The following is a 23,501-nucleotide window of genomic DNA, read 5'->3' as shown; positions in this document are numbered from 1 at the left end:
ATAATTTCTTTTATCTTATTTCTAACCATGATTCCATTAGATGTTTGTGGCCTAAGTCTTACACTAAATACAAGACCAAGAAACAAGAAATTCATCTTGCTAGTTATTAATACTATTATGTACCAAATCAGGCACATACCCAGGTCACAAAACATGATGAAATATTACAAAAAATGAGTTAAATCAATAAATAAAAATAACTGAGATGAACTGGCACACAAAACTCCCTTAAACCCATTTGCAAATTTATCTATAGTACTTTGATTTCTTTTAAGAAAAATTAACTTTGCATCAATATTAATTCTAAGTTAAAGTTAACATCATTTATACTTTCTTTGGTATGTCAAAGGGATGTTTCTAAATATTCCCCTGCTATACTTAAGAAAGACTACATGTTTAGAAGACAGCCTAAACAAGCTTATGAGAGCAGGGCAAGAGCAAGTACCTCAAGATCACACAGCACACATGACTGCAGGAAGCTACAGGATAGCAAAGTAGAGGTACTTAAGAATATTAAATTTATTATATTTTTCATATTATAGTAACCCATGTTTGCAAAGAGAACAAGAAACCCTGAATACATAAGTGAACAGCCAAGTTTGAAGAATTGTGAAAAAAATGAAATTTAAATTAACATCAAATTTGAGATTTATGCTTTCAAATTTAAAAATCATAGTATAATAATTCCTAATGCTGCCATCATGTTTCCTTAATAGCAACGAAAATTATGTGCTGCTGTTGACACACAATTTTAAAACAGGAACGAACCAACAGCAAAGACCCTCTGAACAAACACAGGGCAGACTTTATACTTAAAATTATGTGCCAAAAAAGCATTTATACATCTTAAAAGCAGACTTTGAAATTACAACTCTATAGGATTTATTCTATGATAATTTTAACAAAATACAAAAAAGAAAAAAGTAAATATAAAAAGTACTATTACACTATGTCAGAATAACTACTACCAACATAAATCTTTGAAACTGGAGTATATAAGTTTCTCTGTGCATATTATATATCTTTAGATGGCTCTTTCATAAAAGTATCCCACAAATTTTACTGAATTTAATTGTTGATTTAATTTGGTAAGTGTGCCAAATAATCAGTATCCAACAAAAGAGGCATATTATTAAATAACTAATTCTAGAACTTAAGTAAACAGGTTAAATTCTTTTCTAAAATTTATCAACAGTTTAAAAACTACAACAGCAGTGGAGGTTTACTCAAATTGCTAAATCTGAGATACTAAATGACATGTTCTTTCACAATACCTATTTGCCATTATATGGGTCATCTTAAAATATGGTGAATTTTATTTCTTTTTTAAAAATATTTATTTATTATTATGTATACAATATTCTGTCTACGTGTATGTCTGCAGGCCAGAAGAGGGAACCAGACCCCATTACAGATGGTTGTGAGCCACTATGTGGTTGCTGGGAATTGAACACAGGACCTTTGGAAGAACAGGAAATGCTCTTAACCTCTGAGCCATCTCTCCAGCTCCGAATTTTATTTCTAATACAGTAAAACATAGTATATTTAATACTGTATCATCTGCTATATATACAAAACTGTTTTAAATTTTTTTACATTTATTGAGTGTATTGAACACACACGTGCATATGAACATGCATAAAGGCATATTTCCATCTGTTTTTTATTTTAACCTTCAAAAGAAGCATAAGAACAGGTGTGTTCCTTAGTAATGAAAGCACATAATGAACTAACCTAAGCCTTTTCCCATTCACTCCACTTCTTGCTCATACCCTTCATACCTCCTGGCAGCCAAACTACCTTTTTTTCAAAGATGGTGTGGACTTCTATCAGTAACCAAATGTAAACTAAGAAGAGTGCCATGAATATAACTATCAACAGGATAAAAACAGAAGGGTTTTTTTGCTTTGGTTTAGGTCTAGTGTCAGGATAACTCTACAAAATAACTACTGTATCTATCCTAAGAATAGTCTTGTAAATTATACTTCATAGGAAACCTATTTTAGTAATAATTTTAATACCTTTCATTTCATCAATTTTAGTGACAAATCCATTATTCACATATACAATTGCCTAGAACTTGAATAATGAGGAATAGTCCAAAGGCCCAGTTTAGCAGGCGACTTTCTGTCTACAAACATTCCCACTACAGATACATGCTGGCTAGTACACAAAGCGTTAGAGAGTAAAACAAGCAAACAAACACACCTTTTATCCCACCACTCAGAGCCAGTGCCAGATGGATCTGAGCTGAGGCCCAGCCTGGTCTACACAGCCAAGTCCAGGCAGTTTAAGGCTACATAGTAAGACCCATCTCAAAAATAAACCAACAAAATCCCTAGTTTTAAAATAAGTACACTGATTTCTACATTGCTGTCTGTGACTTTTACATTAGGAATGTAATCTAAATTTCTTTATTTTTATAAAGATTTTACTTATTATGTATACAGTGTTCTGGCTGCATGAATGGCCTACATGCCAGAGGAGGACACCAGATCTCATCATCAATGGTTGTGAGCCACCAATTGGCTGCTGGGAATTGAACTCATGACCTCTAGAAGAGCAGCCAGTGCTCTTAACCTCTGAGCCATAATTTTAATTTAAATATCACTGGTGGGCTTAAAAATTAAGACTCAAATATTGGGAAACTTAAATCCCAGTAATGATTCAAAAACACGTAATCCTTATGCTAATATGCTAATCTATATACTAACTATAATCACCTATTTTTTAAAATTTTAAGAAAGAAACAGTTCTATTCTGCAAATGATGTCTTAATTTTAAGCTTTTGGATTCAAGTAGAAGGTTATCTTGGAGAAAGAGTAACAAGTAGCATTAACATAAATACCTGTAGTTACTTCACAATTTAATATATAAAATCAAGACTATGAAATAGCTCTAAACATGTATTACTAACAAAACGTTTGCATTAATTTTTGAAAAGATTTAGCTATTGTTCTCTTTCTAAAAAATTACTTTTAATTATTTATAGGTGTGTCTGCATGTGTGTGGTGAAAATGCCCTTGGAAACCAGAGGTATTAGATTCCTTGAAGCTGAAGAAATCCTACTTGTCCTCTTCTTAATAGCTGAATACTACTCAGCTACAGCAAGCAACATGAAAATAAAAGAACATGTAGAGTTTGGTTATGTTTTTAATACATCAGCATGCAAAATTGTGAGTCGGGTAAAGGCATTGCTTGCAGATGAACTAAAATTTAATTTTTACTGATTCCTTTCTTCCCACAATTTAAAAATAACCTGCATGTATGAAGGTAGGGATTTTACTCTACAATACCAAACCCATATTATTTAACAACATTTCTAGTAAGTTCCCAACAAGAAAATGGTCATCCCATTCAAATAAGTAAGGTAGACATAACAGTAAAGCATTTGGCGTCCAGAAGAATTATTATATCAAGAAGCTGCTCTAAAAATGACAACCTAGGGGCTGGAGAGATGGCTCAGTGGTTAAGAGCACTGGCTGCTCTTCCAGAGGTCCTGAGTTCAATTCCCAGCAACCACATGGTGGCTCACAGCCATCTGTAATGATATCTGGCGCCCTCTTCTGGCATGAGGGCATACATGGAGGCAGAATGTCATATACATAATAAATAAATCTTTTTAAAAAAATGACAACCTAGCCGGGCGGCGGTGGCGCACGCCTTTAATCCCAGCACTCGGGAGCAGAGGCAGGCGGATCTCTGTGAGTTCGAGACCAGCCTGGTCTACAAGAGCTAGCTCCAGGATAGGCTCCAAAGCTACAGAGAAACCCTGTCTCGAAAAACCAAAAAAAAAAAAAAAAAAAAAAAAAAAAAATGACAACCTAGGCTATTGTAAAAATGAACAATTTATCTTATAGCTGACTGACCTGTCAAAGCATTTTTTAAAATAGGAAATATGAATGTAAAAATAAGTTAATAATGAATTAAATTATAAGTATTGGCATTATAAAGATTATACTTTTGAAATATAATGGTTCTGTTTCACAAAAATGAACTAATTTTCAAAAAGTATAAAAACTGCCATAATATTCACTCTAAAAAAATCCATCAACTCCTTAAATTTATAATTTAATGCCTTAAAAAAGTAGTTTAGGGGCTGAACAGATAGCTCAACTGTTCTCCCAGAGGACCCAGGGTTCAATTTCTAGTATCCACACCATGGCTCACAGTCAATCCATAACTCCAGTCCTATGATGCCTCTGGGCATCTTCAGGCCTCCAGGGGTACCAGGCACACACATGCTGCATACATATAGACACACAGGCAAAATACTCATAAATGAAATAAATCTTTTAAAAATGAATATTTAGTGAAGATGTGAAATCAACAGAATCTGTGTGGACCCACACTGAGTTTCCATTTCAGGAATGTCCATTGCCTTTGTTTGCTACAGTTAAACAAGAGAATAGGTGCTACCTGCAAAATTACTACAATTTATCCCATTAACATCTTACTCCAACTTTACAAAGTCTACAAGAACAAACATGGCTTTGAGAAACTGAGAAAAAGGAGGAGCTCACAATACCCTCCCTTTCCTGTGCTCCACAGATCGTCAATGTTGATAGGGATAGACGTTTTCTTTAGTGGTCGAGAGATTGGCAAGTTGCTCATTCTCCTATAAATAACCCTTCACCCATGCTCCTGTAAACTCACTGGTACATGAGCACACACTCGTGCATGTGCGCGCGCGCGCGCACACACACACACACACACACACACAACATACACACCAAGAAAAAAGGAAAATAGAAAAGTGAGGGGAAAGGGGACTTTACAACTCTAGGAACTAAAAAAGAACATGTCAAGGAGAAGCAACGTATGGAAAGAAGCATGAATTGTGACACTGTATTTGCTTATAATAAAATTTAATAATGAACAGGACCCAGGAAGCCTGTATTTTAAGCCCTTCATCTTATGGATAGAGCTGGCATCCATCTAAAGGTGAAGAGCAGTCACAAGCTCATCTGCCTGAAGTTCTGCAGCTACCAAGGTAGACCCCTAAAACTCCTGCCCAGTGACCCCCCCATCTCCCATTTCAGCTTTCCTGTCAACCCTAATATTCATAAGATATGGATTTCATCTATCTGTATATTTTCATTATTTAAAATGCCTTGCATATGTCTATCATTTGGCAATACACTGTTAAAATAAAGTTTCATAATAATTATAATAAAAGGTGTTTCATTTTAAAAGGGCCACCAACTTTTAGAAGTGTTACTTTAAGCTGGCATGAGGGGAAAAGAAAGCAGTCATATGCATGGGATTTTATGTAGCTATTTACTCTAGTCCATGAAAAACATACTTACCAGGGCAGCCCCTGCATCACACGGTACATGTGTACACGATACAGAGCAAGCACCTACTTAAAGAAACACACTCACCAACATATACTGTAAACTTTCGCAAGTATTACAAGGGAAAACTCAGTTTATTACTGACAATTTTCCAAGAGGCGTCAGTGGACTGATTTGTTGCTTTTGGTTACATTTTCTATGAAAAGAAGCACACTGCAGGTTGGCTTACTGTGACCTGTGTTGACAACAGTTGTACATAACTATGCCCAAGGGACTCACTCACTTTCACTGTCTATATCCTCCTCTTTAAATAAAATTTAATTTCCTATTACACAAAGTTTCTGTGTATCGGGACTCTCTTCTTACTCCAGAGTGCCATGGTTTGTCTATTCACATACAGTTTAATTTGTACTGGAGGACTAGACTGTGACCTCAACCAAATAAGCAGATGCTTTTTGTTAGACTATTGTTAAGATAAGCCAACACAATGACCACCCACAATGTAATTTCAGTTCAGTTACTGAGTGTTTACAAAATATTCTTGGAATAAAACAGGTAATAGGTGCAAAAGACAGCTGAAGTGAATCTGTCAGCTTTTATGTCAGCTGAGAGTGAAGTAACAGTAGTTGCTAGTACCTTTCATCTATAACAAAAGTGTTCTATAATTCCCAAGGGAAATACATTTTTTCCAAAGGCCTAGTCCATGTTTAGTTTCTTACACCCCTGCTAAACTCTTGGTCACACATGCACAAGTGTGGCAAAGGTAAAAATCCAAAGGGAAAGAATTCTTTCACTAAGGAAATCGATGTCTGTAAACTAAGGAAACAAGTTAACATTTTCCTTTTCTGAAAATGAAAACAATCCTAAAATAATAAGCTGTGAACAGGCAAATTGAGAACTAATAGCCACTCAAAGCTTTCAGAGAAGACCCTGACTGGTCAGCAGCATCTATGAGAAGTTCCAAGAGGAATCACTTTGCTTTTGGTAGGCATTAAACAATGCAGCCACAGAGACAGATGACTGCATGAAATAATTTTTAAAACAGTTAACTTACTTAAAGTTGGTTAACATACTTTGCTAAAGGTATTTATACTACATAATATTAAAAACAAATGAAAAAACTGCAATTGGTACTAGTTTACAAAGTTGCAGAAAATGCATGTATCAGAAACACTGTGTAACAGGACAACTTACTATTAGTCTTTTAAAAATCCCATGACAGATATGTCTGTCTGTGAAGGAGATACTTACTTGATTTTTTTTTTTTTTTTGGTACAAAAATATTAAGAGCTCAATTTCTATTTGACCAAAACATTTTCACTTTACTTCTAAAGTTTTCGAACTTAAATTAGTTGCTTTTGAAAGTGCTAAAGAAATTAAAAAAGAAAGAAAGACATACCTTTGGTTCTAAAAAGCACCCTCTGAAGTAGCGGTACTGAATTGATATTCCTCTACTGAGAGTAATCACTGCTTTCCATAATGTACTGATGGAATGACACACAAAAAAAAGAACACCATTAACGTCAAGGTAAAATGTATAAAGAACTCATAATTCACGAAATTTCTCAAATAAGGTCCCTACTGTTCTAGGATATCTGTACACTGTAAAGATGTGTTGCTGTGATTGGTGTAGTAAAACGTTGAATTGCCAATAGCTAGGCAAGAGAGAAGAGTCAGGACTTCCAGACATAAAGAGGAAGTCAGAGGGATGAATCTATAGGCGTGTGGGATTGACCAGTGAGACTCAGAGAGGAAGCAGGAGGTGCAGAATGGAAGAAAGGTAATGCCATGTGGGAGAATGTAGATTAATATAAATGGATTAATTTAAGTTGTAAGAGCTAGTTGAGAACAATCCTAAATTAAGGATGAACTTCTATAATTAATAATAAGTCTCCATGTCATTATTTGTGTTGGTGGCCCAAAGAAAAATCCAGCTATATCCTACCCATGATTTTACTCCAGGCTTGCCCAGAAGGCAATGGGAATGCAGTGATAACCCCACTCTCAAGGAGTTTGCTTTCCTGTATGGGTAGACAAACGCATAAGCAGACAGCAAACACTAAACTAACAAGCCCATGTGGAGAGGTGCAAGTCTTTAATCCCAGCATTTGGGAAGTTAAGGCACAAAAATTCTGAGTTCTAGGTCTGAGTGGACTGACTGCAAAGCAAATTTAAGGCAAGCCTGAGCTACATGGTAAGACCCTGTGTTAAATTTAAAAGAAAAAGAAAAAGAAAAAAAAAGAAAGAAAAAAAGAAAAGACTCCAAACTTCTGAGGAAGCTTAGAAGCAGAATCCTCAAAGAAAAAAATTATATGAGCTGAGACTTAAAGAATAAGAAGTAACCAGCTACACATAACAGCAGAAAAACTATAGAAAATCAAGCCAAAATATATTGTCAATCTTCTTTTGTCTTCCACTTTACCCAGAGACGCTACGTGTTACTACTAGAAGGTTTTAGAGTACAGCCTTCAGGCCATAAGTGAGCCATGAACACTGGCAAGTTATTGTCTACTAACTGTCCTTTGTTCTTTAAGTAACTTAAAAATCATTATCAGCTGGTACTGCTCATAGGGACACTAGATATATACATACAATATTTGGGACAACCAGTAAAACAAATGTGATTCTATCCTAACCACTTTTCTATGAAATTAGAAAATTAAAGCCTGGATCCATAAACTCTGCCCAAGATTAACTGCACACACCTAGGTCTGCCCTTTCCTAGTCTAGTGCACTAGCAACAGGTTTATACTGAAATTAATGCTGCTAGTGACTACATTTCTCTTTGTAGTTAAAGAACCAAATGGCATGTTCTACTCAGTAATATCCCTACTTCCCAAAGAGTAGTTTCAGCCAAGCACACTAGCACACACTTGTGATAGCAGATGCTTAGAAGGCTAACACAGGAAATTTTCAAGCTCAAGATCAAGGTAGCCTGGACTATAGTGTGAGTTCAAGAACTTAGTTAAAATCCAATCTCAAAACACAAAGTAAGAACAGAAGCTAGGCCAGGCATGGTAGTGTACACCTTTAATCCCAGGAGCCAAGAGCACAGATCTCTGTGAGTTCAAGGCCACCCTGGTCTCTACATAGCAAGTTGCAGGCCATTAAGAGATACATGGTAAGATCTTGTCTCAAAAATTAGTATTTTCTTTTTTTGTTTTTGTTTTTGTTTTTTCGAGACAGAGTTTCTTTGTAGCTTTGGTGCCTGTCCTGGAACTAGCTCTTGTGGACCAGGCTGGCCTCAAACTCACAGAGATCTGCCTGCCTCTGCCTCCCGAGTGCAGGGATTAAAGGCGTGCACCACCACCTGCCTCTTATCTTTTTCTTTAAGGAGCTAGCAAGATGGCTCAATGAGTAAAGACACTTAGCCGAGCAGTGGTGGTGCAGGTCTTTAATCCCAGCACTTGGAGGGCAGAGGCAGGCAGATTTGTGAGTTTAAGGCCTAGCCTGGTCTACAGAGTGAGTTCCAGGACAGTGAGGGATACACAGAGACACCCTGTCTTTAAAACAAATAAACCAAAAGGGTAGAGACTCTTGCCACCAAGCTAGACAACCTGAGTTCAATCTCCAAGACCCACAGAAGACAACCTATTCCCGAAAACTGTTTACACATGCCATAGCATGAGTTGACTCATATACATATATACCTAAATGAATACATAAATACAATTTAAAAAGAAACAAGAGAGTGAACAAAAAAATAAGTAAAGACCTCAGTGGTAGGTAAGAACATTCTCAAGCATGCACAAAGGCCCTAAATTCAATCCCCAGTACTGCCCTCCAAAACAAAAATAGCTTCATATACCAAATGTGAATGTATATGCCTGCAATCTCACTACTCAGAAGGCTGAAGCAGGAGGGTCTTGAGTTCAAAGCAGTCTTAAAATAATAATATAAGAGCAGTTCAGTGGCGGTATGCAAAAAATACACACACAAAGAAAAAAGGAAGAACAAAAGGAAGAAAAAAGCAACAATGAACTGAGAAAGACAGAGAAACCTAGAGATAATACTAGATTCTGTTTTAAATGAGATAAGACCGCTATTTAGAAAAATGATGGATGGTAAAGTTAGTGCGATGGCATGGGCCTGTGCAACAACTGAGAAGAAAGCTGAGCAGGTCTCGTGTACAAGGCTCAAGACCAGCCCTGGTAACTAACGCAGCAAGATATCTCAAAATAAAAAGCAAAAGGAAATGGCTGTGTAACTCAGGGATATAGCTCTTACTTAGCATGTGCAAAACCTTAGGTTAAATTCCCGGTTCATCCAAAATGGGTGGGCTGGCCTCTCAGGAGAGACGGGTTCTTCGGGATGGCTCAGTGAGTATAAGGGCTTGCTGCCAAGCTGCTCATCTGAGTTCTATCCCCAGCTCCCAGATGCTAGGAGAGCTCACCCTGCAACTTGTTCTGACTTACACACGCGTGTGCGTGCGCACACACAGACACACACAGAGGCAAGCAAACATATACATACATATATATATACATATATATATACTCATATAATAAAAAACATAATAAACAGATTCAATGCAATGCCCATCAAAATCCCAGCAAAATTCTTCAAAGACCTTGAAAGAACGGTACTCAACTTCATATGGAATAGCAAAAAACCCAGGATAGCCAAAACAATCCTATACAATAAAAGAACCTCTGGAGGCATCACAATCCCTGACTTCAAAGTCTACTACAGAGCTACAGTACTGAAAACAGCCTCGTATTGGCCTAAGAACAGACAGGAGGACCAATGGAACTGAACAGAAGACCCAGATATCAATCCACACATCTTCGAACACCTGATATTTGATAAAGAAGCAAAAAATATCAAATGGAAAGAAGAAAGCATATTTAACAAGTGGTGCTGGCATAACTGGATATCAACATGTAGAAGAATAATAGACCCATATCTATCACCATGCACAAAACTCAAGCACAAATGGATCAAAGACCTCAACATAAAGACAGCCACACCAAACCTTATAAAAGAAAAAGTGGGAAGTACATATGAACGCATTGGCATAGGAGACCACTTTCCAAAAATAACCCCAGCAGCACAGACACTGAGAAAAACAATTAACAAGTGGGACCTCCTGAAACTGAAAAGCTTCTATAAAGCAAAGGATCCGGTCAACAAGACAAAATGACAGCCTACAGAATGGGAAAAGATCTTCAGTAACCCCACATCAGACAGAGGTCTGATCTCCAAAATATACAAAGAACTCAAAAAATTGAACACCAAAAGATCACATAATTCAATAAAAAAAAAAAGGAGTACAGACCTAAACAGAGAACTCTCAACAGAGGAATCTAAAATGGCTGAAAGACACTTAAGTAAATGTTCAACATCCTTAGTTATTGGAGAAATGCAAATCAAAACAACTCTGAGATTCCATCTTATTCCTGTAAGAATGGCCAAGATCAAAAACACTGATAACAACTTATGCTGGAGAGATTGTGGGGAAAAGGGAACACTTCTGCATTGCTGGTGGGAATGCAAGCTGGTACAACCCCTTTGGATGTCAGTGTGGTGATTTCTCAGAAAATTAGGAAACAACCTTCCTCAAGACCCAGTAATATCATTTTTGGGTATATATCCAAAGGATGCTCAATCGTGCCACAAGGACATGTGCTCAACTATGTTCATAGCAGCTTTGTTTGTCATAGCCAGAACCCAGAAACAACCTAAATGCCCCTCGATCGAAGAATGGATTAAGGAATTTACACAATGGAGTACTACACAGCAGAAAAAAATAACGACAGCTTGAATTTTGCAGGAAAAGGGATGGAGCTAGAAAACATTATTTTGAGTGAGGTAACCCAGACCCAGAAAGACAATTATCACTTTACTCACGCATAGGTGGTTTTTAAACATAAAGCAAAGAAAGCCAGCCTACAAACCACAATCCCAGAGAACTTAGACAACAATGAGGACACTAAGAGAGACTTACATAGATCTAGTCTACATGGGAAGTAGAAAATGACAAGATCTCCTGAGTAAATTGGTAGCATATGGACCTTGGGGGAGAACTGAAGAGGGGAGGGAGGAGGCAGGGAGGGGAACAGAAAAATGTAGAACTCAATAAATATCAATAAAAAGAATACAGGGCTAGAGTTGGCTCAGTGATAACGAGCATTGTTGTTCTTCGAGAGGACCTGAGTTCAATTCCCCAGTACCCACGTGGCAGCTCACAACTGTCTTTAATTCCAGTTCTAGGGAACCTAACACCCATGGCAAAATACCAATGTTGCATAAAATAAAAATGAATTACTAAAAAAAATATTAAAAAGCATAATAAAAGGGGGTGAGGATGGTAAGAGTCAAAAGATGTCAAAGAGTTTTGAATGGAAGTTAAGGAACCTCTTTTTCCACAAACTTTGTAAAGTGATTTTACTCTTTAAAACTGTGTATATCACAACTTTAATAAAAATTAAACCAAAAAAGCTGGGTGGTGGTGGCGCACACCTTTAATCCCAGCACTTGGGAGACAGAGGCAGGCAGATCTGTGAGTTCAAGGCCAGCTAGTCTACAAGAGCTAGTTTCAGGACAAGCTCCAAAGCCACAGAGAAACCCTGTTTTGAAAAACAAAAAAAACAAAAACAAAATTAAACTAAAAGAAAAAATATATATAACACCTCAGAGATTGCTCAATTTACAGTGTCACCATTACTCTGTAACCTGGCATTTTTGCACTCACCTTTCTCCTGTCTCGTTCTCTGGAAGAAGAGTCACAGCATTTTGAGGATTCCAGTTTCCCAGGGCATCACAGCTTCCGCATATTGCAAAAACCTCTCCTAAAGAAATCAGAGCAGTCAGACTTTTCCAAACAGCAAACTTTCCAATTTTAGAAGCAAGAAGAGAGCAGTCAGTTGCAATTGTCTTTAGAGTCTCCCTGCGTCAAGAAAGAGGAGCCTCAGGCAAGGCTTTTGACCCACTGGCCACTCTTACCACCTTTTAAGATAATTTGAGTCATCTTTCCAGAACCAGAGGTAGCAAGAAGAAATAGGCACAGGAACAAGCTTTTCTTTATTTTTTCAACTACTTAGTAAGCAAATAAAAGCAAGCAAGTAGCAAAGTGATGAAGACACAGTACCTTCATTGAAGCTTCCCAATCTAAAGAATTAAACACCAAAGAGGGTATTTGTTTGTTTGGAGACAGGGTTTTATTATGTAGCTGTGGCTGTCCTTGAACTTACAGAGATCTACACGTCTCTGCTTCCAGAGTGCTAACAATGGGCTACAAAAGACATACTAAGAATTCTAGAGAAATATTAATAACTGTAAAAGTGTCGCCTCCAACACCCCCCCTCTGCTCCTCTACCTCCCTTCTCATACTCCCTAAACTTGAGTGCCCGCCTGTAGCAAAGGTGGTTCCATTGTGGCTAACTCTCGTCAGTTCAGCTCTGTGATGTAGTCAGTTTCTTTTAACTTAAACTGCCTTTGTTTTCACCTCCCCTGGAGGAGGGATAGCATAGGGACTGCGGAAGGGTGAGAGCTCCAACTTGATTCCTAACATCTGTAACTCTACCTCTTTGGAAACGAAGCAGAAGTCCCTGGGCTACCGAGAAAACTAGAGGTAAACCTGAAATATATGGAACTCTGTAGGCAAAAGGAGTACAACTTAGTCTGTAGTCTCTGAGAGGTTACATACAGCTCCAGAGATGAGCAATGGCCAGCAATACCATCAGCTAAGCGGCCTCGAAGCATTCTGCCCAGGGATGAAACAAGCTTTCTGGCTGAGAACATAAACTTAGATAGATACAGCTTCCCCTGGCCGCTCCAGGAATTATATGCACATGGTACACAGACATACATACAGCAAAATACGCATACACATAAAATAAGGGGGAAATTTTTAAATGATTAATTTTTTTAAAAAAAATCTAGAAAAAAAATGCTCACTTTAATTTAAAAAAATATTCTAGAGTAAGCTTTACCTGGTAAAAAGAGTTCCTCTTATCAAAGGTTGACCTGAGAAGGTTGTCATTCTGATGGATTTATTTTAGAATTTCTGCTAGGGAAGAAAAGAAAAACCAGTTACTAATTGTATACAAAGCTTTTCTACCGTCAGTGCACAATAGGCTGGGAGAGCGGTGTTCAGCTGACCCAGTGTATACAATGCCCTTGGTTCAATCCCCAGCACCACGTAAACCTAGCATGGCAGCACTAAGAGATCAGAAGTTCAAAGTTATCCATGCTGTACAGTGAGCTGGAAGCCAATCTGCAATACAGAGTCCCTGTCTTAACAAGAAAGGGATCAGCTGGCAGTGGTAGCACTAAGGAGGGAGAGGCAGGCAAATCTCAGTAGAGTTTGAGGCCAGCCTCGTCTACAGAGCCAGTTTCCAGGACAGGCACCAAAGCTATACCACAGAGACACCCTGTCTTGAAAAACACCAAACAAAACAAAAACAAAGAAATGGATCAATGAGACAGTTCAGAGAATATAAGCACTTGCCACCAGCTTGATGACCCGAGTTTGATTTCCAGAACCCAAGTAAAAATGGAAGAAAACTGATTCTTGAACGTTGTCCTCTGACCTGTGCTGTTGAAACACATACACTTAAGTAAATAAATGTTATTTTAAAAAATATTTAATTGGCCAGGCAGTGGTGACATATGTCTTTAATCCCAGCACTCTGGCGGTAAAGGTGGGTAGATCTCTGTGAGTTCGAGTCCAGCCTGATCTACAGCGTGAGTTCCAGGACAGGCTCCATAGCTACTGAGAAACCCTGTTTTAAAAAAATAAGACAATGGCTAGGCGGTGGTGGCACATGTTTTTAAGCTCAGCATTCAGAAGGCAGAGGTACCCTTGGTCTACTGAGTTCAAGGCCAGCCTGGTCTATGAACACTTTCAGGACAGTCAAGGCTTTACAGAGAAATCCTGTCTCAAAAATTAAAAATATTAAATTGGTTCATGCCATATAATCCCATTCCTTGGGAATCAGAGGTAGGGGTCTCTGAATTCCAGGAGACATAGAACTAAAATATTTAATGACTTTGCAATTCTGTTGTAAGTTTACTTTTTAAAACTTTTAAATTTTTTTCTTTGAAAATGTTTATACAATTTGATCATATCCATGCCCCACTTCCTCATTCGACTCCACCTAGAGTGCCCTCTACCTTTTATCCCAACTTCATTTTACATCTTCCTTCATCATTAAAAAGTAAATAACGTTAATAAGAAAAAGGCTAAAAGAAAAAGAAAAAAAGGATATAAGCAGCAAGTAGTCAGAGTCCTTATATACAAATTGATTGCATTAAGTAGAAGTATCCAGCAAGACTTACGGTTTTGTTACGCACTTATTTTCCAAAAACCCAAGAATGAGTGAACCAAAAATATTACAAAACAAGTGTGTCCAGACTTATTTTAAAGGAGTCAAGATTCTCTTGCCACATGCTTTCTCCTTTGATAAGCAGCTGTGCTAAGTCAACCTATTTTTCCTAACCAGGTCTAGGTTACTGTGGTAGGAAAAGTAAACCCTAGAGACAGGAAAAAGCTCAACTAAAGACTTCTACTTTAGTAACAAAAAAGCAACTTAAGTCCTTCAGCTAGACCTACAGAAACTAGTTATGTTTGGTTAAAAAAAATAAAAAAGCTTATGAATCTGTTTCTAATATACAGTGTTAACTTGCTACCCACACAAATCCTCAAAATTAAGTCTTTTCAGATATTTTTTTCTTCATAGGATCGGCACACTCAGATTCTTTAAATTTAGTCTCAACTACAGTCTATTACAACAAAACAAAACAAAAACAAAAACAAACTTGAAGCCGGGCGGTGGTGGCACACACCTTTAATCCCAGCACTTGGGAGGCAGACAGGTGGATCTCTGTGAGTTCAAGGCCAGTCTGGTCTACAGAGTTCCAGGACAGGCCCCAAAGCTACAGAGAATCCTGTCTTGAAACAACAACAACAAAAAAAAAAAAACAAAAAAAACTTGATCTGATATTTATATGACCACTGCACTTTCAAGTCAACAACATCATGCAAAATGACATCTCGTGGTACTCTGGATTCTAAATCTCTTCTCAGTACCAACCAAAGAGTCTTAACCAAAGAGAAATGTCTTCCTCACTTCACAGATTTTATTTACAGAAATCTACACTTCTAAGGCTAAAATCCTTTGCCTTTTTATTTATTCATATTTTCTCTCCAATTTTTTCCTTCCCACCTCCAGACTTAGCCAAATATATTTGCCATACTTAATTAATGGTGGACAGGAAATTACTTTTTAAGTATATATGTATACATAGATACATACATCTCTAGATAATTATTAAGTCTAAACAAAGAATGCATTCTTCAAATGGTGAGACATTTTACATAACAACTCAAATATCCAAGCCAGGCAGTGGTGGCGCACACCTTTAATACCAGCACTTGGGATGCAGAGGCATGCAGATCTCTGTGAGTTCGAGGCCAACCTGGTCTACAAGAGTTAGTTCCAGTATAGTCTCCAAAGCTACAGAGAAATCCTGTCTTGAAAAACCAAATATAATTCAAATATCCAAAAAAAAAAAAAAAACCCAGACATTTGTGGAGGAATGATCCAGGTCTCTAAAAGAATTCCAATCCTATCTTTCTTTATGCAGCATGCCCCTTTAATCACCAGCTAAATTTTATTTCATTTTATTTATGAATAAGGATGCTTCTAGAATCTAGTGGGCAGAGGCCAACAGTGCTGCTAATATCACAGTGACTGAGCAGTGCCCTCCACAAATAATGCCCAGTTCAAAACAGCAGTAGGTCTGAGGTTCAAAAGCCAGACCTATAATACCTAGAGAGGGCTAGTAAGTAATTAACTCTACAATTAATATTAGCTATACACTATAGATGCATTGTCACATAAACACCAATTAGAAAATGTAATGCTGAAAGATATTTTATAAATGTACAGTATCATATACATTTTACTACCTTTTTGTCACATATACAATTAGAAAATGGAATGCTGAAAGATTTTATGAATGTACAGTATCATACATTTTTACATACATATGTAAAACAAGATTAATAATGTAGTATCATGTTGTACTTGGATAACTTTGTTTATGATAAAAACGCCAAGACTATACACAGGAGAAAATGTGTCTGTGAGCAAAATAATTTGTAAAACCCTACTTGATTTTCTGTTTCTAAAAATAAACAAGATATTTTCATATGAATCCATCCTGTGCTAGAACTGCTAAAGAACATCTCCACATATAAACAGTTCTGGACTAGCCTGCTACCTCAACACTGCAACAGGTCTTTTAGATGGCTGACAAAACCGGAGTATAATCCTGAGCATACAAACATTTCTGAATCAGTAAAATGTTCATTGAAACATTGTAACCCTCATTTAACAAATCCAAGAAAGTCCTAAACCTAACCCCCCTCCAAAAAAAAAAAAAAAAAACCTTTAAAGTTACTTATTTGGTGGGGTTGGTGTTTTTTTTTTTTTTTCTTTTCGAGACAGTTTCTCTTGGTAGCCCTGGCTGTTCCAGAATTCAAATGCTGACCAGGCTAGCCTCCAACTCACAGATCCACCTACCTGCTTCTGCCTACTTAGTAACTGGGATTAAAGGCATGAGCCACCACCACCTGGCATGCTGAATTTTAAGGAACAACCTAAACCCATAAACTCAGCAATATGGCTGAATAACCAACCTCAATTCATTTACGTATGTAAGAAAGAGAAAAGGCGAGGGAAGGAGTTCCAAGGTATACACATGAGGGTCAAAGAACAATTTGCAAGAATTGGTTCTCACCTACCATGAATATCCTAGAGATCAAAATTACGCCCTCAGAACTCGGCTTTTCAGTAAGCATCCCTTTCTGCTCAGAATCTAACCAGCTTGTCAGTCTTAAACTGTAACGGGAACTTTAACCCAGTGTTTACAATTCTAAACTAAGGGCAATCTCATCTAAAAGACTACAGAGTTAATTGATACTAAGCTAACTATTCATCAACAGGCAATAACCAATTCAGTCAATGTAAGGTAAGGCACATGAAATTACTCTCATATATTCAAATCAACAGCGGGTACAAACTTAGCTCCAGACGTCTACTACATGAGGACACCAACAAGAGTCTGTGTATTTGATAAAAGGGAAACCAACCAAGCTTTCAGTTGTGACACAGCTACAGCAACTCGGCAGTGAACAGCTGCAGGGAGAGCAGCACAGGCAGCCACACACGCGGAAGGAAGCACAGACAGAACCACCCCAGCAGACCAGTATCCTAGTCCACTTCAACTGTCAGAAGCCAGCAGTCTACTTCAGTTGCCACCTGGGATGCTGCTTCGGCGGCAGCTTACTTGACTTGATGGACAGAGGCCAAAATGTTGGTACAGGACTAAAGCATAAAGTTTTGGCACCCAAATGCCTCCAAACCACAGTGATAGTTTTAAAAAGTGCCTTTCTACTGAGAATCTCAAAATCTGCGCATCGACCTTTATTTCTTCTGCTCAACAAAAATATCCCAATTTGGATGGAGGAGGTCTTTCAGATACACATAAAACAGTAAAAACTGCAAGTCACCATGTGTACATAGCTCATCAGACAGACACCGGCTTACTATCTATCACCTTACTACACAGCACACTTCTGGAGGTTTTGATGTTAGGCTTTGGTAACTTTTTTCCAATACAACCTCCAATTTGTACTGTCTAGAGATAAACACTACACTGCACTTTCAGCTGAAGCTGAAAAGTTAATTTGCTTACTTAGTTTTGAGGCAGGATCTCACTAGAAAACCTGCCTGCCTCCACCTCTAAGTGCCTGGGTTAAAGGTGTGCACCACCAGGCCTGGCCTATTTTAACACTGTTCAAAGACTCAAGAGGTTTTTACATGCCACTGTAGCTTGCTTACATTAAAACTTTTCAGTTTGCCCTATGTAACAAAATCAACTTCACTTTTTGCTAAACGTTCACAATGGCCTAACCATTAACCACATGGGAAACACACTGGGAGTTTAAGCTAACCAAAGATACGGGACCATTACAGTTACAGCTGAACTATAGGTGGATGTTTTAAGATAACGGGTGTATTTCTAGCCAAAAAGAACATCTCTGTTTTCCTTTACAGCTTCTAGAAGAAAAAAAGCTGATTCTAATTCTCCTCGTTCTTCCCTAGATTCCACCAGCTTTGATCCTCAGAACATCCTACAATCAAGAAACAGTTTAAGTGCCCATATTGATTTCTACTCAAGCTGGCTGGGGATCATTATGGGCCCTACTTCTAGACCTCTATATACTACCTAAGCCAATATTTTAAACAAGAATGGCTTTTTCATTAAGCAAGCGTTTATGAAGATTTCAGTAAGCCAAATTAAAATTTTCATCAGCTTTAGACTTTAGACATGCAGTAGGCATTTTCCAAATATTTTTCATTTCATTTTACGTTGACATTATTTTCATATGTATTTATCATATATTTGTTATATACAAGTAGTTGATTCACCCACCACCAACTTTTTGTGCACACCAAACATTACCCAGTTTTGTGTTTATTAATTCTCTGGGTCCAAATTTTCTGCATCTTTCTTTGTCGATTCCAACTGTGTTTAAAACACTGACTTATCTCCCCTAGAACTTAAGCCACTGCAGGCGGTTGTACTGTTTGTTTCTAGAACACTGGGCAATGGGAGAAAAAGACTAATAGCTTGTCTTTATTTCTTTGTTATGTAAGTATTAGAAATGTAACAAGCAGAAGGGTAGAGTTAGTAGGCAGGAGCAGGGCGGCAGGGACAGGAGTACTGAGGGGTACATCAGACCCGTCCACCCGGCTCGCTCGATCAGAGAGAATCCCTAGAACCCGGCAAACTCCCGGCTTCCCTCCGCTTCTGGCCGGACCCGGCTGATGAAGCCGGCGACACCAAGAGGACCGCGACCCTAAAACGTCACCGAGGGCACCGACGACCGAGTTCCACGACAGCCCTGGGCTCTACCCACCCTACTGTACTGTCACCCGGAGTTTCTTTAGTGAGCACTAATTTTAGGCAATTTGGGAAAATCAGCAGCTGTCAAAACGGCGCGAGTCATCAGCACAGGCGCGAGGTGGCGGAGGTGGCGCCGAGGAAGGGAGGCACGGAGAGGGCTTCGGCTCCAGCGCTGCCGTTTCTTTGTTCCCCAATTTTCCGCCCGGTATTTCCGAGGCGGTCCCGGGTCACGCCGCCCGAAGGGACGCGGCAGCGGGGGACAAGCCGGGGTTCCAGCCGCAGCGCGGCTCCGGGACGCCAGGCCGCCCGCCCGCACCTCCGCGTGAGCGCCCGCCCGCACCGCCGCCCGCCGGCCGCCCTCACCTGCCGCTCCGCGCCGCGCCGTGAGCCTGGGCCGCGGCCGACTAAGCCGAGCGTCCGCGCCTCGCCAGCGCTCCCTTAGGTGGCGGCTGGCAGCGCGGAGCCCCGCTACAGCCTCCTCTCAAACCGGTTTCAGCTGCCCTAGACTAAACTGCCAGCCCACCCCGTGGGGCGGGGTCGAAGGGGGGGCGGGGAGGGGCGGGGCCTGACGTCACGCCCGGTCCCTTCCTGGCCAATCGGCGGCCGCGCGCCGGGGGCGGGCTGCGCGTTCCTGGCAGGCGGGCCCAGAGATCTGAGGTGGCCCAGGGTCCTGGCTAGCCTGGTCAGGCTCAGCTGAGGAGGGTCACGAGGGCGCGGCTGTAATCCCAGCATCCGGGAGGTTGAAACAGGGGCAGGAAGATAGCGAGTTCGAGGCCAACCTAGACTGCAAAGGTAGTCTGACGTTTTCTGGAAACTAGCTTTCTTTACCAAGCACACCAAACACACTCAGAGTAAACCATTAAAGCTGCCGGGTGGTGGCCGAGCATACAACCCAAGTCTGTGAGCTCGAGACCAGTCTGATCTACAAAGTGAGTTCCAGGACAGGCAGGGCTGTACAGACAGGTTTCCCTGTCTTGCAAAACAAAGCAAGAAACAAACAAAAGAAACCATTAAAGCCTGAATAAAGGGACCTAGAGATAATTCAGTAGATAATGGCACTGTCCACCAAGCTTGAAGACCTGAGATCAACCCCTGAACCCACAGAGTGGGGAAGACCCAACACTCTCTGACTGCTATAAGCCTGCGTCACAAACACTAAATAATAAATAAACCAAATAGAGACCCTCCCTCAATAGGGTTGTTTGTTAATTTCTAAAACTACCCTTCTTCCTTTTAAGTCCTCCTTCCCTCTCTCTCCCTCCCTCCCCCCCCTCCCTCCCCCCTCTCTCTCTCTCTCTCTCTCTCTCTCTCTCTCTCTCTCTCTCTCTCACACACACACACACACACACACACACACACACACATTTTCTCCTGCCACAAATCGACCACTAGGTAACTATTTTAATTTATTTTATTTTATTTTGGTTTTTCGAGACAGGGTTTCAGTCTGTGGCTTTGGAGCCTGTCCTGGAACTAGCTCTTCTTGTAGAGATCTTTGTAGAGATCCACCTGCCTCTGCTCCCTAGCACTGGGACTAAAAGGCGTGGGTGCGGTAACTTCTAATGTAAAACTATGGTAACACCCGGTTACTTAAATCGAGGTTGTAACAAACAACAGAAGCACCTTCTCCTTTGACAGAGCTACTGAAGGGTCCAGAGCTGATCATTTGCTAATCGCTTGGCGCTGACCTTCATTTCTCCGTTGTTAGTTATACTTCAGAGATGGCAGTTTTCCAAAAGAGTCTACTTCCTTTAAATGTTTATAAAGTATAAGATCTCATTCTTCTGTTATCACCACTTAGTCAAGCTACTACTTGGAATATTTATGGCTAAAAATGGTAGACCTGGGGGGGCTGGAGAGATGGCTCAGAGGTTAAGAGCACTGACTGCTCTTCCAGAGGTCCTGAGTTCAATTCCCAGCAACCACATGGTGAATCACAGCCATCTATAATGAGATCTGGTGGCCCTCTTCTGGCATGACAAGCATACATGGAAGGAATGTTGTTATACATAATAATACATAAATCTTAAGAAAAAAGAAAAGATGGTAGACACCTGACCCGTGCCCTTCCCTAAATCCTCTTGAAAATAATAAACAACAAAATGTCTGGGTCTTATTGCAGGTCTATACTTCTGGAAGTTAGGTCAGGATTGCTACCATGTTGGAGGCTTGGCTACACAGTGGATACCAGACTTGCTAGAGCTACAGAACAAAGATCTTGTCCAAAACAGTAAACAAAAGCTTGGCTGACCCAACATATCCTTGAGTTCCACATTGGCAGATTCAAGCAATCACAGATGAAAATAGGAAAACATACATTTGTGCTAACCATAGCCTTTTTTCTTCTAACCAATACAGTATGGCGAATACTTATGAGCATTTTCATCATATTAGGTTATATAAGAAACTAAAGAGCCAGGTGGGTAGTGGCAGCGCACGCCTTTAATCCCAGCACTTGGGAGGCGGAGGCAGCGGATCTCTGTGAGTTCAAGGCCAGCCTTGTCTACAAGCACTAGATGCAGGACAGTCCCCAAAGCTGCATACACATTGGAAGGATGACCTAGGACCAGAAACAGAGGGATTTCTGCAAGATAACTAGCTGGTACAGGAGAGGATTTTCAAAGAACCTGAATCCACACAGGTCAAGAAGGGATTCCTGGAATGTTTTCTAGAACAGGCCTAGAAAACGTCTTGGATAGCATCATTTATGTCAACCACGAGCCTAGTCCTGCCACCAAAGATCCTAAAACTAGACTGACAGTGTGTCCCCCTCCTCTAGCTGCCAGTCCATATGGGGACATTATAATTCCTCAAACACATTCCTGATGAGATTAGTTCGAGAATTACTTATTATTACCGAAGGGCACTGAGTACTTACACTCACAAAAATACTTACATTTGCCATTTTATTTGATGAATAATGAAATGCATTCTCAGTTGTCTGGAATCAGCACGCAATCTCGTTTGTGTGTTCCTCTTTAAATGGTGCTCATGGGAAAGTTCTCAGTTTAGGGAGCTAGGCCTAGATTTGTGCTCTGCCCATCACCATCTGTGACATTATGAATATAATATTCAGTCGTAGATTTATTGCTACTAACGAATTTCGACAGAGAATTCCGGGGAGCCCATTTACTTTCTTAGTCAATTTTCTAGAGGCGGAGTTGGAGCGTCGCTAAACTCCAGTTCTAGGTTACTGAAGTTAGTTTATTCGATGCAATTTCTCAGATACATTTTACCATGAAAATAACTTAATGCAGACACTAGTTTTAAACAACCACCAAATTATTGCTCCATACCATTGTTAGTGGTCTTTTCTTACTATTTAATATCATTAAATTTAGTCTAAAAATTGCAAGTCTGTATTTTTGTCACAAGTACTAATTTTTCGTGTGTGTGTGTGTGTGTGTGTGTGTGTGTGTGTTCTCCCTTGGTGGTTATAGCTACTATCAGCTTTGTTTTGCATGCGTTTTCTTTCCTAGAAGTATTACGGCTCAGATAAAAGGCTGATACTGATCTTTTGTCCCACATTCCACCAGTGTTCTCTATCGGCATATTTATCATTCTTCACGTTATCAGTTGTGCTTGTTTGTGAACGTGTAGGGTGGCCCCGCCTACTCTCCAATGGGAGTCCTAACTCAGCCCATGCAGTGGGAAAGAAGCGACCAAAATTGTAGGTCAAGGCCTCTTGAACTCTAATAACTCGCACCCCTTCTACTTGAGAGTTTTACAAAGCCCGGGAGTGTAAAATGGTGAACAGGTTCTGCCAATGTGTAGGCAAGTGAGCAGCGCACGACAAACTCCCACCACCACGGAGCCACTTGCCCATGGCTTTCCTTTATAAGGGGCTCTATCCTCTCACACTGCAAGTCAAAATAAACCCCTCCTTCCTCAAAAAATAAAATAAAGGCCGGGCTGCCGTGGCACATGCCTTTAATCTCAGCACTCAGAAGGCAGAGGCAGGCAGATCTCTGAGTTTAAGGCCAGCCTGGTCTACAGAGCGAGTTCCAGGACAGCCAAGGATACACAGAGAAACCCTGTCTTGAAAAGTCAAAAAGTAAAATAAAATAAAAAGTAAAATAGGCATACAAATCAAACATTTATTGGCAATAAATCATAAAGTAGTTTATTTTAAACTAACACTTTGGTACGCATACCAGTTTTACTATTTATTAAAACAAATGAAAATTTGTTTATTTTTACATAAAGATTAAATCTTGAGCTGGGCACAGTGGCACATGCCTTTAATCCCAGCACTCTGAAGACAGGTGGATCTTTGTGAGTTTG

General features: G+C 39.6%; 1 protein-coding gene across 2 annotated transcripts in view; it reads right to left on the bottom strand.

Annotated features, from left to right (window-relative positions):
* Gpcpd1 (glycerophosphocholine phosphodiesterase 1) overlaps nucleotides 1-19,718 on the bottom strand; it is a 55,444-nt gene extending 35,726 nt beyond the window's left edge. Inside the window, exons 1-4 of one of the 2 annotated variants that reach the window (XM_038329473.1) lie at nucleotides 19,581-19,718; nucleotides 13,232-13,308; nucleotides 11,992-12,088; nucleotides 6,697-6,781 (exon numbers count right to left, since the gene is read on the bottom strand). The gene's annotated coding sequence lies outside the window, so the exon portion shown is untranslated. The remainder of the gene's footprint in view (nucleotides 1-6,696; nucleotides 6,782-11,991; nucleotides 12,089-13,231; nucleotides 13,309-19,580) is intronic. The other variant, XM_038329472.1, reaches the window with a different exon arrangement.
* Nucleotides 19,719-23,501: the final 3,783 nt, after the last annotated feature.

Source organism: Arvicola amphibius, chromosome 5 (assembly GCF_903992535.2).
Source record: "Arvicola amphibius chromosome 5, mArvAmp1.2, whole genome shotgun sequence".
Taxonomy (NCBI): domain Eukaryota; kingdom Metazoa; phylum Chordata; class Mammalia; order Rodentia; family Cricetidae; genus Arvicola; species Arvicola amphibius.
This window is presented reverse-complemented; position numbering and strand designations above follow the sequence as displayed.